This window comes from Mercenaria mercenaria, unplaced genomic scaffold (genome assembly GCF_021730395.1).
Source record: "Mercenaria mercenaria strain notata unplaced genomic scaffold, MADL_Memer_1 contig_3984, whole genome shotgun sequence".
Taxonomy (NCBI): Eukaryota; Metazoa; Mollusca; class Bivalvia; order Venerida; family Veneridae; genus Mercenaria; species Mercenaria mercenaria.
This window is the reverse complement of record NW_026462176.1, coordinates 10,750-25,096: the sequence shown is the minus strand read 5'-3', so window position 1 is coordinate 25,096 and position 14,347 is coordinate 10,750. Positions and strand designations below refer to the sequence as shown.

At 33.9% G+C, this 14,347-nt stretch overlaps 1 non-coding gene across 1 annotated transcript; it reads right to left on the bottom strand.

Moving 5' to 3' along the window:
* Window positions 1-8,639: 8,639 nt before the first annotated feature.
* Window positions 8,640-8,715, bottom strand: Trnas-gga (transfer RNA serine (anticodon GGA)). The gene has a single exon. It is a non-coding gene; the product is annotated as a tRNA-Ser (tRNA).
* Window positions 8,716-14,347: the final 5,632 nt, after the last annotated feature.

Below are 14,347 nucleotides of genomic sequence, written 5' to 3'. Positions count from 1 at the left end.
CGGAAACAAAATAAGTTTTATAAAGGTGGAAAGTCGTCTTTACCTGTGTATAATGAGCACTCACGATTAGAGGTTGGTCCCGGGGGTCAAAAAACTGTGCATTATACATGGGAATATTCGGTATTTTGCGGCAGCATTTGAATTTAAAACAAATATACAATACCATATCGCCGTTCGTACATTTTTTTTTATTTTATTTTATTTTTTTTATATCTTTTTTGAGAGAGAAATAAAAAAGGTCCGGGCGGCACAAAAAGGAGGGGGCGGGCGGGGATGATAATCTAGGAATTAATCTGTTATGGCCTAATTACGCTCAATTTGACATATAGTGGCTGACAACATTCCCCTTTGAAAAATGAATGTTTTAAAATACATTAAATTGTGAATTTAATTTATAAACTAGTACCCATTTTCAATGCAAAGCTTTTTTCCCAAAATGGACAATTATCGCGCATAAATTTCCCCATTTGAAAGACCCAATTTCCGGATGAAAAGCTCTCATACACATTTTCAAATTAAAAAAAAATAAAAGAAATTTGCTGGCCGTTTATGAACAGGAATTTTTAAGGCTGATTTTGGGGACAATTTAGGCCCCATCTCAATTGCAAAAAATTTTCTTATTTTCCAATTTTGAGGTAATTATTTTCCCAAAAAAACCGCCAAAAAAATACCAATTTTGTGGTAGTCTCAATTTTCAGGTTTCCAACACTTTCAAAAGTCCAAAAAAAAAACAAAAAAAAAAAAAAACAAAACAACAAAAAAAAAAAAAAAAAAAAACAGAAATAAGACTTGATGTGACATTCAACAAAGAAGACAAGTCTGAAATAAAGGTTTTATGATGGTTAAACTTATTTTGTGAATTTCCCAATTTTTAGGTTTTACGTGCCATTTTTCCCATTTGAATGGTCCCCAGAGCCCAGGTTTAAAATGCTAAAAAAAATCGCTGATGAATTTCTGGAACTGACTTGGGTTGCTCAGTTACATCTTCTTATACAGTACAGTATAATGAGGGTTGTATCATTGTTAAAATATGTATTAAAGAACTACAATCAGTTAAATTGCTGATGCACTTATAATCATCATTATTAATTCAGCTAAATAAATGATTTGTTTAGTTGAGTCATCTGTCCAAATCTGGTAAATGAGCCCAGCTGAGATTATTTCAACATCCGAAAGTAACTACTTATGTGGTATACAACTGCTATTCATTATAAATACAGTCATGTATATTCACTGTTAAAAGTGTTCAGTTAATAATATGTTGGAATAAGCATCAACTGCAATCACTTAAATAGGTGATACATACATTCAATATCATTTTTATTAAATCAGCTAAATAAATTATCAGCTTAGTTGATTAAATCACTTGCACAAGTGATTTGTCCAAATTTGATAAATGAGCCCAGTTGAGAATATACATGTATCAATATCCGAAAGTAACTACTTTTTATGGTATACAACTGCTATTCATTATAAATACATGTATACTCACTGTTAAAGCTCTGCTCCGCGGCTATTAAAATTCAATTGAGTGTATGCAACCCATGATTACAATAGGTAACAGTTAATGGCCACACGCCACACTTTAGCACGCAAAACCATGTATTTCATATAGAATTTTATATAAAATATACTAAATTTTGACAGGCGTAACTGTTCATAGTCGGATTTTTTTTGCTTTTTCAGTGACAATTTAAGGTTAAATTGTAGGACTGGAGCAGGTCTTTAAAAGTGTTCAAAAGTGTTTGGTGATACATTCAAAATCATCACTGTTAAAACAGCTAAATAAATGATCAGTTTATTAAATCACTTGCACAAGTGATTTGTCCAATTCTGGTAAAAGAGCCAAGTTGAGAATATATCAACATCCGAAAGTAACTACTTATATGATATACAAGGGCTATTCATTGTAAATACATGTATACCAGAGCTCTAGATAAGCTGCGTATTTGCGTATTTACGCAATTAAATGCAGAAAACCCAACTGATTTCATACAGTGTGCGTACTGAAACACAAGTCAGATCCCATGAAAATATGACCTCTAGAGAGATCACAAGGTTTTTTTTTCTATATTTGACCTACTGACCTAGTTTTTAACGGTACGTGACCCAGTTTCAAACTTGACCTAGATATCATCAAGGTGAACATTCTGACCAATTTTCATGAAGATCCATTCATGGGTATGGCCTCTAGGGAGGTCACAAGGTTTTTCTATTTTAAGACCTACTGACCTAGTTTTTGATCGCAGTTGACCCAGTTTCAAACTTAACCTAAACATCATCAAGACAAACATTCAGACCAATTTTCATACAGATCCCATGAAAAATATGACCTCTAAAGAGGTCACAAAGTTTTTTCATTATTTGACCTACTGACCTACTTTTTGATGGCACGTGACCCACTTTCAAACTTGACCTAGATATCACCAAGATGAACATTCTGACCAATTTTTATGGAGATCCATTCACAAGTATGGCCTCTAGAGAGGTCACAAGGTTTTTCTATTTTTAGACCTACTTACCTAGTTTTTGACCGCACATGACCCTGTTTCAAACTTGACCTAGATATCATCGAGATGAACATTCAGACAACTTTCATACCGATCCCATGAAAAATATGGCCTCTAGAGAGGTCACAAGGTTTTTCTATTATTTGACCTACTGACCTAGTTTTTGATGGCACGTAACCCACTTTCGAACTTAACCTAGATATCATCAAGATGAACATTCTGATCAATTTTCATGAAGATCTCATGAAATATATGGCCTCTAGAGAGGTCATAAAGTTTTTCTATTTTTAGACCTACTGACCTAGTTTTTGACCGCACGTGACCCAGTTTCGAATTTGGCCTAGATATCATCAAGATGAACATTCAGACCAATTTTCATACAGATCCCATGAAAAATATGGCCTCTAGAGAGGTCACAAGGTTTCTCTATTATTTGACCTACTGACCTAGTTTTTGAGGCCACGTGACCCAGTTTCAAACTTGACCTCGATATCATCAAGGTGAACATTCTGACCAATTTTCATGAAGATCTTATGAAATATATGGCCTCTAGAGAGGTCACAAGGATTTTCTATTTTTAGACCTACTGACCTAGTCCTGTTTGATGATATAATTATACCATGTATACTGTAAGCAAAAAATACTCATTTGTTAGTGCGAGATTGGTAAAATACCCAATTGGTTTTAGCAAATACTCAATTACTTCTGGCCCGCCTGCTTAGCTCAGTAGGTAAGAGTGTTGGTCTATGGATTGCGGGTGGCGAGTTCGATCCTCGGGCGGGGCGTATCTTCTCCGTGACTATTTGATAAACGACATTGTGTCTGAAATCATTAGTCCTCCACCTCTGATTCATGTGGGGAAGTTGGCATATACTTGTGGAGAACAGGTTTGTACTGGTACAGAATCCAGGAACACTAGTTAGGTTAACTGCCCGCCTTTACATGACTGAAATACTGTTGAAAAACGGCGTTAAACCCAAAACAAACAAACAAACAATTACTTCTGAAAAGGCTGGGTAATGATATTATTTTTACCCAATTCAAATTTCCAATACCCAATTCAGACAAAAAGTGATGGGTAAATACCCAGTTGCACCAAAAGCTTATCTGGAGCTCTGGTATACTCACTGTTAAAAGTGTTCAAAAGTGTTTGGTGATACATTCAAAATCATCATTGTTAAAACAGCTAAATAAATGATCAGCTTATTAAATCACTTGAACAAGTGATTTGTCCAAATCTGGTAAATGAGGCAAATTGAGAATATATCAACATCCAAAAGTACCTACTTATATGGCATACAAGGGCTATTCATTATAAATACATGTATACTCACTGTAAGTGTTCAAAAGTGTTGGGTGATACATTCAAAATCAGAATTACATAATAAATCATCTTAACAAATGATCAGCTTAGTTAAGGTTTCGATGGAGGCATTGAGAAACAAAAATCAAACAACACCAAATCATAGAAAGAAAGAGTTGTTTGACATGAAAATTGAACAGCATGTAAAACATGTATATTACTTTACGAAACAAGTGTCAGTATACTGATATAAACATTGAATTCCGGAAAAGGGCTGCCTAAAGGGGCTCCACTTCCGGACAGTTAAAACGCCTTTAAAACTCACCATTTTCAAAGAACTGTTACACATGTTCGTTTGATGCATTGCAATAGCGTGCGAGTGGTGAAATTTCGAATAACAAGGTGGAACACAGTTTTCAGCAATTGTTTATCTTTATTTCTTTACAAATGGCATTCATTTTCAAAGGGAGACAACTGTTCCCGATTATTTTTAAGTACAAATGGCATTCATTTTCAAAGGGAAACAACTTTTTTTTCCGATTATTTTAAGTAATCTTTGAGAAAAAGTTGTCTCCCTTTGAAAATGAATGCCATTTGTAAAGAAAAAAAGATAAACAATTGCTGAAAACTATGTTCCACCTTGTTATGTGAAATTTCACCACTCGCACGCTATTGCAAATGCATCAAAACAAACATGTGTAACAGTTCTTTGAAAATGGTGAGTTTTTAAAGGCGTTTAACTGTCCGGAAGTGGAGCCCCTTTAGGCAGCCCTTTTCCGGAATTCAATGTTTATATCAGTATACTGACACTTGTTTCGTAAAGTAATATACATGTTTTACATGCTGTTCAATTTTCATGTCAAACAACTCTTTCTTTCTATGATTTGGTGTTGTTTGATTTTTGTTTCTCAAGTCCTCCATCGAAACCTTAATTACATCACTTGCACAAGTGATTTGTCCAAATCTGGTAAATGAGCCCAGTTGAGAATATTTCAACATCCGAAAGTAACGACTTATATGGTATACAAGGGGCTTGAGGGCTATTCATGATAAATACATGTATACTCACTGTTAAAAGTGTTCGAAAGTGTTTGGTGATATCATTCAGGGTTTTTTTTTATACCCCCACCAAACATGTTTGAGGGGGGTATATAGGAGTCAGTTTTGTCGCATCCCGTCGCGTCCCGTCCCGTCGCGTCCCGAAATCTATTATCTCAGTTATTACCAAATGGATTTGATTAAAACTTAAAATACATGTTCCACCTTATCACCCACATCATGTGACACAAGGTGCATAACTCTTGACACCAAGTTTTCATGAATTATGTCCCCTTTTACTTAGAATTTAAGGTTAATTTTGTTGTATTTTCACTATATCTCAGTTATTACTAAATGGATTTGATTCAAACTTAAAATAGATGTTCCACCTCATCACCCACATCTTGTGCCCACATCATGTGACACAAAGTGCATAACTCTGACACCAAGTTTTCATGAATTATGTCCCCTTTTACTTAGAATTTAAGGTTAATTTTGTTGTATTTTCACTATATCTCAGTTATTACTAAATGGATTTGATTAAAACTTAAAATAGTTGTTCCACCTCATCACCCAGATGAATGTGACTAAGGTGCTTAACTCTGACATAAATTTTTTATGAATTATGTCCCTTTTACTTTAAATTTAAGGTTGATTTTGATGTATTTTCACTATATCTCAATTATTACAAAATGGATTTGATTCAAACTTAAAATAGATGTTCCACCTCATCACCCACATCATGTGACACAAGGTGCATAACTCTGACACCAATTTTTCTTGAATTATGCCCCTTTTTACTTAGAATTTAAGGTTAATTTTGATGTATTTTCACTATATCTCAGTTACTACTGAATGGATTTGATTCAGACTTAAAATAGATGTTCCACCTCATCACCCAATCATGTGACACAAGGTGCATAACTCTGAAACTCTAATTTTTCTTGAATTGTGTCCCCTTTTACCTAGAATTTAAGGTTAAATTTGATGTATTTTCACTATATCTCATTCTGATTGGCTTAGAGCCAAAGGGAAGTAACCTTTTTTTTAACTTTTGTACTGAGTTTCTTCCCCTTAAATTCCAGGAATAAGTCTAGTTTTAGAAATCCTATTTTTAGATTTTCAATATTTTAGGTATTTTTCTAACTTTTTTATTATAAGTCCTATGTAAAAAGTAAAAACATTTTTCTGTGGTAACATGGGTCGGTAAGACATTTTTTGTATTCACTTTTAGTGTATCTCTAATATTACAGATTTAATATATTTACTAGTATTACTATACTAGTATTATACTAGTATTACTTATATGTGGAAGCCCAGGATGAAGTACTCCAAAGTATTTTTAAGATTTCTTATGGTTGCCATTCTTCTGTGACAAGACCGTATGGTGGGGGTATGAGTCACTCCTGTGACAGTTCTAGTTTTACCAGGAGGGGAAGGGGCCCAGGCCTCTGATTTGGGGAAAAAACAACTCGGTATTTGGGCAAAGGGGAATAAAAAACCTGATGTAAAGCCAATTTTTGGGGAAAACTGCATGATTTTAAATTTTCTGAGGGGAAGGGGCCTATAAACGGCCCCTATTATAAAGGGAAAAAAAACCTGTCATTATTAAATCAGCTAAATTTTGTTTGTTTGTTTTGGGTTTAACGGCGTTTTTCAACAGTATTGCAGTCATATTAGGCACGGCGGACAGATAACCTAACCGGTGTTCCTGGATTATGTACCAGTACAAACCTGTTCTCCGCAAGTAACTGCCAACTTCTCTATATAAGTTAGAGGTGGAGGACGAATGATTTTAGACACAATGTCATTGAAAACATACGCCTCGCACAAGACTCAAACTCACGACCCCGAGATCCGTTGATCTGTGCTCTCCCTATTGAGCTAAGCGGGCAGGCTAAATCAGCTAAATAAATGATCAGCTTATTAAATCACTTGCACAAGTGATTTCTCCAAATCTGGTAAATGAGCCAAGTTGAGAATATATCAACATCCGAAAGTAACGGCTTATATGGTATACAAGGGCTATTCATCATAAATACATGTATACACACTGTTAAAAGTGTTCAAGTGTTTGGTGATACATTCAAAATCATTATTATTTAATAAATCAGCTAAATAAATGATCAGCTTAGTTGATTACATCACTTGCACAAGTGATTTGTCCACATCAGATAAATGAGCCGGGTTGAGAATATATATTTCAACATCCGGAAATAACGACTTATATGTCATACAAGGGCATTCATGATAAAACATGAATTTGTGTAGTAAGTGTCCGGTTAAATTAATACGCTGGAATAAGCTTCAACTACAATCACATAAATTGGTGATACATTTAAATTCATCACTATTAAATCAGCTAAATAAATGATCAGCTTAGTTGATTTAATCTCTTAAACAAGTGATTTGTCCAAAAATCAGGTAAATGAGCCAAGTTCAGAATATCTCAACATCTCAAAGAAATAGTCATTATTAAATCAGCTAAATAAATGATCAGCTTATGACAAGTGATTTGTCCAAATCAGATAAATGAGACGAGTTCAGAACATTTCAACATCAGAAAGTAACTACTAAAAAGTACTATTATGGTAAAATTGGTATACAAAGGGTTGTTCATTATCAATACATGTATACTCACTTTTAAAAATGTTCAGTTTTATATATGAAGTATCAACTGCAATCATTTAAATAGGTGATACATTCAAAATCATAAATATTAAATAAGCTAAATAAATGATCAACTTAGTTGCTTAGTTGATTTAATCACTTACACAAGTGATTTGTCCAAATCTGGTAAATGGGCCAAGTTGAGAATATTTCAATATTCTCAAGTAACTTCTTATATATAGTATACAACGGTTATTTATTATAAATATGTGTATCCTTATCAAAAGTGCTCAGTTAATATGTAAGAATAAGTATGAACTGTAATCACTTAAACAGATGATTTACGGTATTCGTTATCATCAAAATTAAATCAGCTAAATAGATGATCAACTTAGTTGACTTAATCAGTTAAATGAGTAATATAATGAGTGGGTGGCAATATGCAGAAAAGCTTTATATGAAATCTATATTTTTTAGAAGAAAAAAAAACAACAGCAGTTATCATGGTTTTGGTTATCTGTCCAACCATACATGTGATAAGTTCAGAATCCCAAAACTGGAGGTTTGCCATTTTTCAGCTGGAGTTTGGGTCTCAGAACTGGAGGTTTTTTATCGACATAAATTAAGCGCGCTGACACAAAACTTAGAGACAAAATCAAACATTTTAGGCCACACAATAAGTCTAAACCAGAAGAAACAATCCTCATAACTCTTGATTTGAATTTGACAGAGTTATGCCACTTTTTGGTTAAAGTTTTATGTTTGTCCATATCTCTGTTACATTCAAAGCTATTGACTATTATGCCCCTTTTACTGGCAAAGCTTTAAAATAATTGTCCCTTTTACTGGCAAAGCTTTAATTTTTTTTGCAGCAGTTTTAAGTTAAATTGAAATGTCAACAGATTTAATTCATATACTGAAAATCTTTCAATTCATGATTTGTCTGTCTATTTACTGAATGCCCTGAAAATAAATTTTCTATTATGTTCCACAACCATTCTAGCTCTAATACTGATCAAAGAGCTATAAAATTATTTTATTTTTATAGCTCTTTGTACTGAACAACTGATTGCATATTCGATAATGAAAACTTAATATTACACAAAATTTCTACTAAGTTTCAATGAGCAACAGAAGCTGAAGCCAACATCTCTATTGTAACAGTCTCAGGAAAAATGTGCATCCTCGACCGGGATTCGAACCTCGGACCTTCGGCTTTCCATGCCAACGCTCTACCAATTGAGCTACCGAGGCCACCCGATACGAGAACCGCTACACACCTTCCCTCTTATTGCGAGACATTGGCACTCCTGGCCAATGTCTGCCGCACATTGTTAACCGAATTCAGATGCACACCCCAGCCAAACTGCTTCGCCCTGCATGCAAGGGTGAGCATACCGGACGAGCCCCCAAATGTTACAGTCTCAGGAAAAATGTGCAGCCACGACCGGGATTCGAACCTCGGACCTTCGGCTTACCGTGCCAACGCTCTACAAATTGAGCTACCGAGGCCACCCGATACGAGAACCGCTACACAATATTGAACTATATCACAATTTCATGTTTAAAAAAAAATAATAATCAGGTAACCTAATTTATGGGCAAAGTTCGATCATCCGAACCCTTCAACGGGGATGACAGCAAGCTATCTGTAGCAGGCTGGTAACATTGCCCGATCGAGCTTACAACATAAAAAGTAATATTTCTTGAAAAATAATGAAGATATTTCTTTCAAACTTGGTCCATTTATTAAGCATAACAAGTGATATAAATTAGAATAAAAATATCTTGCTTGCCTTCAGTTTAGATTGAATTATTTCCCCTTTTCAGATTTTTAAGATGCATAATCTTTGAAGTCCAAAACAAATATGTTCTAATGCTAAGTTTAAAACAAAAAAGGGTTCAATGGCTTTCTAATGCTCTTAATTATTGCGCCAGTACATGAATGTATACATTTTACTGTGCTTTCACTTACAACATTATAGAGAAATGTTAGTTCTAAAAAAATTGTTCATACATCTGCACTAAAAACAAAGTATTTACCCTAAATATATCAAATAAAGGTATTGGCGCACAAGTTTGGAGCAATAGAAAGCCATTGAACCCTTTTCTGTTTTAAACATTGCATTAAAACATAAATATTTTGGACTTCAAAAATTATGCATCATAAAAACCTAAAAAAGGGAAGTAATTCTAACAAAACTGAAGGCAACAACGTTATTTCTATCTTAATAAGCATCTTATGTTATGCTTAATAAATGGACCAAGTCTGAAAGAAATATCTTCATTATTTTTCAAGAAATATTAGTTTTATTTCGAAAGCCCGATCGGGCAATGTTACCACAATACTAGTCTAAATAATGAGACCTCGGGCAGACCGATTTTACATTTTGATATTTTACGTTGTCTACCTGGAGGTCTCAACAATCAAAACTGTGGTGGAAACTGTGGTCAATTGAAATTACGATTTATCAGTAGTCACGATTTTTCTTTAGCCCTAACTGCTTACCTGTTATTTAAATCATAAAAAGCAAATAAAAAACAAAGGAACAGGACATATTTATCAAGAATTTCAATCGTCTTCATGTAATGGCGGTCGGAGGCGTGACCAATGTAAACGCTTCGTGTAGTAATGTGTTACCGGTGATCGGCCATTTTCCAATATGTAGTACACTCGTGTTAAACCTTGGCATTTTTTTTTAACTGCCATAGTTTGAATTTTTCTCAAGAAATCTCAATAATATATACATCATTGAAAAGGAAAAATTACAGGCTTTCTACGTATATATTTCTTTTTTTTTTATCCGTTGCATTATTATAACATAATTCCCGCCCAACGGATTCCATTGGGTGTTACTTACGCAAAGAAGAGGACAGTGCTACCACATTCTTTACCTTTTCTGGTTTGTACTCGGAGGCGGATATCGACAAGTCAAAATAATATAACGATATTCAACTCTCGAGTACAATTATCTCCCTTATATATTTTTTATTTTAAAATAAATCACTCACATGCGTCATCGAGATCAATTCTGATGATAAAATCACTCGAACAAGTATTTTTTTTAAACTGACCCTAAGATTTTCAAGCCACTGCGCGTAAGGGTTTTTCCCCGCGCGCAGTGAATTTTCTTTCCATTTTTGCAAAGTTTAAACATTGAACTCACTGGGAAAACCTCTACCAGTTGGCTCAAAACTTCAGAAGCATTTGAAAAATGTCAATGAAAATCGCTAAAAGTACCGAAAAATACTTTTTGCTATGTTTTCCTTCGATTTCTCCGAAGTGCTACTTCGCCATGTTTCTTTCTCTACGGTAACTCTCGTTCAGTGTACCCATACGGTTAAAAACCCGGCCCAGCCCGGCCCGGCCCAAACCAAGAAAATAGCCGATTCTGATTGTACGGAAACCACCGGAAACTTACGGACGGAAGGCTAATATAATTACGAATGATATCGTGTCGATATCAACTTACATATTTAGAATTTAGTAAAAAGCACTGAACTTTATGATGCCGCGAGGTTCTTCTTTGAGGTATGGGTTAAATCTGCGTGTTCTTTTGGTTGCAAAAACGGTTTCTCTAATATAATTTGTAAATTGTAATCAGGGAATTGGTCGTTATAATTAGCGTTTGTTTTGACGAGGCCGCTCTAATTAGTTCCCGAAATTTTGTTTCGGTATCATATATAATATTTTATTATCACGTTTTGTCTCCAAAAAGTTGTTATATTTCGAAAAGAATAGGAATTCATTCCTTTCGGGCCTCAAAGAGGTTTTTTGTTTCACTGTGCATTCCCAAAGCCCTTAAAATAATTCTTTGTGTCCCGGTAACATGCCGAAAATTAGGTAGTAAATTAGGAAGGGTGTTTTTTTTATATAACTTTTTTGTTTCAAGGAGACTGTACGGTAAATGATTTTTATGTCAAAAAATGAATAAGAATAATTTTCTAATTTCACTGCAATTTTTAAAAAATAGAATGAGCAGTTTGTTTTAAACTTTTTATTAAAAAGTTTTTAAAAAATCTCAAAGACCAGAAAACATTTAGGGTCATGCTAAAGAATTTAGGATTAGGTGGGATACCGATTTCGCACGAGAATCAGCGTTGAATTATTGAAAAGTTTTACACACGTACATTGCAGTTTGTGGCATAGTCTTTGCACTTACCGATCATCCCGATTTCATAATTCGGCAGGTTGCTATGACGTTTTACATCTTTTTTTTTCAAGTTTGCAAGTGATCTCTGAATAAAAACTGACTTACTTAAGTTCTATTCAAATTAGTTCTAAACTATATAAAAGTAGAATCAAGATACAAATTTTACCTTTTTTTCATTTTTGTACACAGATGTCTCGTAAATCGGAGGTTCGCGGGGTCGAATCATGTCTGCGGTTTTTCGACCGTGACTCCAACAGTCTTCTTTCGGTGCGAGGACTGGTTAGTTTCCAGGAAGCAGTCAACGTGTGTACTAGTATTTCCATTAGTTGGTGAACCAAAACTCGACGCGAAAACGAAAAATCTTTTAAATGGGACAAAATTTACTATTTAACTGCACGCATTTATAGAACGATAACACTGTTTCGTGAAAAAAGACCAAGTAAAAAACTTGTTAAGGTGCGTTTGGATTCGTTCCATGCTCTTACCACTTCAGATTATGCAGATTAATGCTGGCATTTAGATACTTCAAGATTAAACTCAGTGGTTAGACATATCAATTTATTTAGGTTGATTTGATATATTATTGTATTCAGATTACCTTTTCAGTTCAGTTTGCTAGTGCTCGGCATTTTGTTGATACATAACAACTGAAGAGTTGTTTGAGTCCGCTAATCATAAATTTACAAATAAGTCTGGATAAAAGCAAATAAACTTAGGGAATGGATGTTGTTGTTTCTTCAAATGCACAATTTCTTCATTAAGCTTTTTGTAAAATTTATCAATATCACAGTGTACTGCAGGACATTGCTACTTTACTGTGGTCAGCGTGACCAACGGAAGTGAATGTACTTGGATCTATATTGAGCAGCCTTTTAATGCTGCTTGCACTTTGAGGACCCTTCGTTTTGTGAGTTTTTCATTGGTAGAACAAAACCTATTGTAATTATGCAAAATTAATAATGTTGCTGTTTTTTTTGTTATACCGAGTTATTGTACGAGAGTTGCTGTTTTTTACGGTGATCTGAGTGTAATTCTTCCAGCTCTATTATGGTTTGTTTAAACTGCCCTTGTGTGGCAAATCCTTTAAAGCTTCTCAGAAAAGTTTTTAACCTTACTTATTTTTTCAACTTTACGGTAAGAAAGTGTCATTGAGCGGAATTGCCAAAAACAAGTTGCATCCCTTCATAAACTTTTGTTTAAATTAATAGTTAAAAGTTGGTCTTTCACTCGATATTACATTGTTTTTTTGAAGGTAAATGTCGTACTCTTACGGCAAATCGCGTCGACGAAATAACATTTTAGCTCACCCTAATTTTTAAGTTGTGACGTTCCTGTTTTTACGGAGATTAATTTATTTTTTGGGTTGTCCATTATATCCAAACATAGTAATTATGTTTTTTGGTATAACGGCGCATTGATACCTATATGTTTTCAAATGAATGATAAGTAGTGTGTTCTTTATTCACAAATACAGTTATGATAAAAATAATTTGAATTGTAATAGGAGCGAAAAAAAAAAAAGACAGGGGTTCTCCTTCGTTTTCGCGGTTTTGTCTTAATCTCCTACCCTTTTTCACGCAATCTATTGCAACACTCATTTTACTTTACAAATGCTTTTATCTAAGGGGAAAATAAGTTAATCACCAAAACAAGTTAACAACAGCATAAATTTCATTTTAATTATATGCTTATTTTTGTTAGCCATTATCGATTTCTTTCGAATCTGTATTGTTACGCGTTGATATACCTGATTACATGTTACACACAAAAGCAGCGTAATGAAAAACATATTTTAGTACTTCTTATTAAACATTTTACTGATCGTTCGCCCACTCAGTATGTATCTTTTTATTTTCTGAAATGTCCATGAAATGTTTTTGAGTGATAAAAAAAATTATTAAAATGTATATACTGGATTCATTTTCATGCTGCGGTGCTTAAGAAAATTTTTGATTGTGCTTATCAAAGTCCCGACCCATACTTAAAAGTCCGTATATGACGGGGAAAGAATTATTTCCTGTTGTGGCTGTTGATTTTTTAAGCCCCAGTTTCGTCAACATTTTATTATACATTTACATTTTAAAATACTAAAACTCTTTCACTACAGTAACTTATCCCCTCCATTGTCGCATTGAAAATTATTAGTCCACGGATAGAGTATTTCGAGGTTCACCCTCTCAGGAATACACTTATTTAGTTTATTCTACGAAAAATTAATGTAATGATTTATTTAACTATTTATTTAAAAAAGTTATTACTTTACCAAATAATGAAGCAGAATTAAGGAAGCTTTACTAGTAAGCACGTAGAGTAATTGTCGCGACTTGGCTTGTATAAAAAATACTTTTTTTATAGGTATAGTCTTGAGGTTATATATCGCTGTATTTATGGGCATACTTCAAAAAATCAGCGCAGTAACATTCGAAAAACGGCGATATCTAGGATCATATAATGGTCAGCACTCATTTTATTAGTAGTGTAGTTAGTTAATTTCATTCTGATGGTGATAGTTTCAGTTTAATATTTGAGGAAAAAACTGTTTTCCAAAATGTTGCATGAGAACATATCTTTTAAAAGCTCAGAAAAGAAAAATAGGCCGGGTTTACAAATGTATGAACACAAGTTAATGAATTTAATCCTTAAAGTATGTATAAAAAATATAAGCGCTCTTCGTGTTAATCATTTTACGAAAGTATCGATCTCACATAGGGAGACATGATAAATGCAATTAT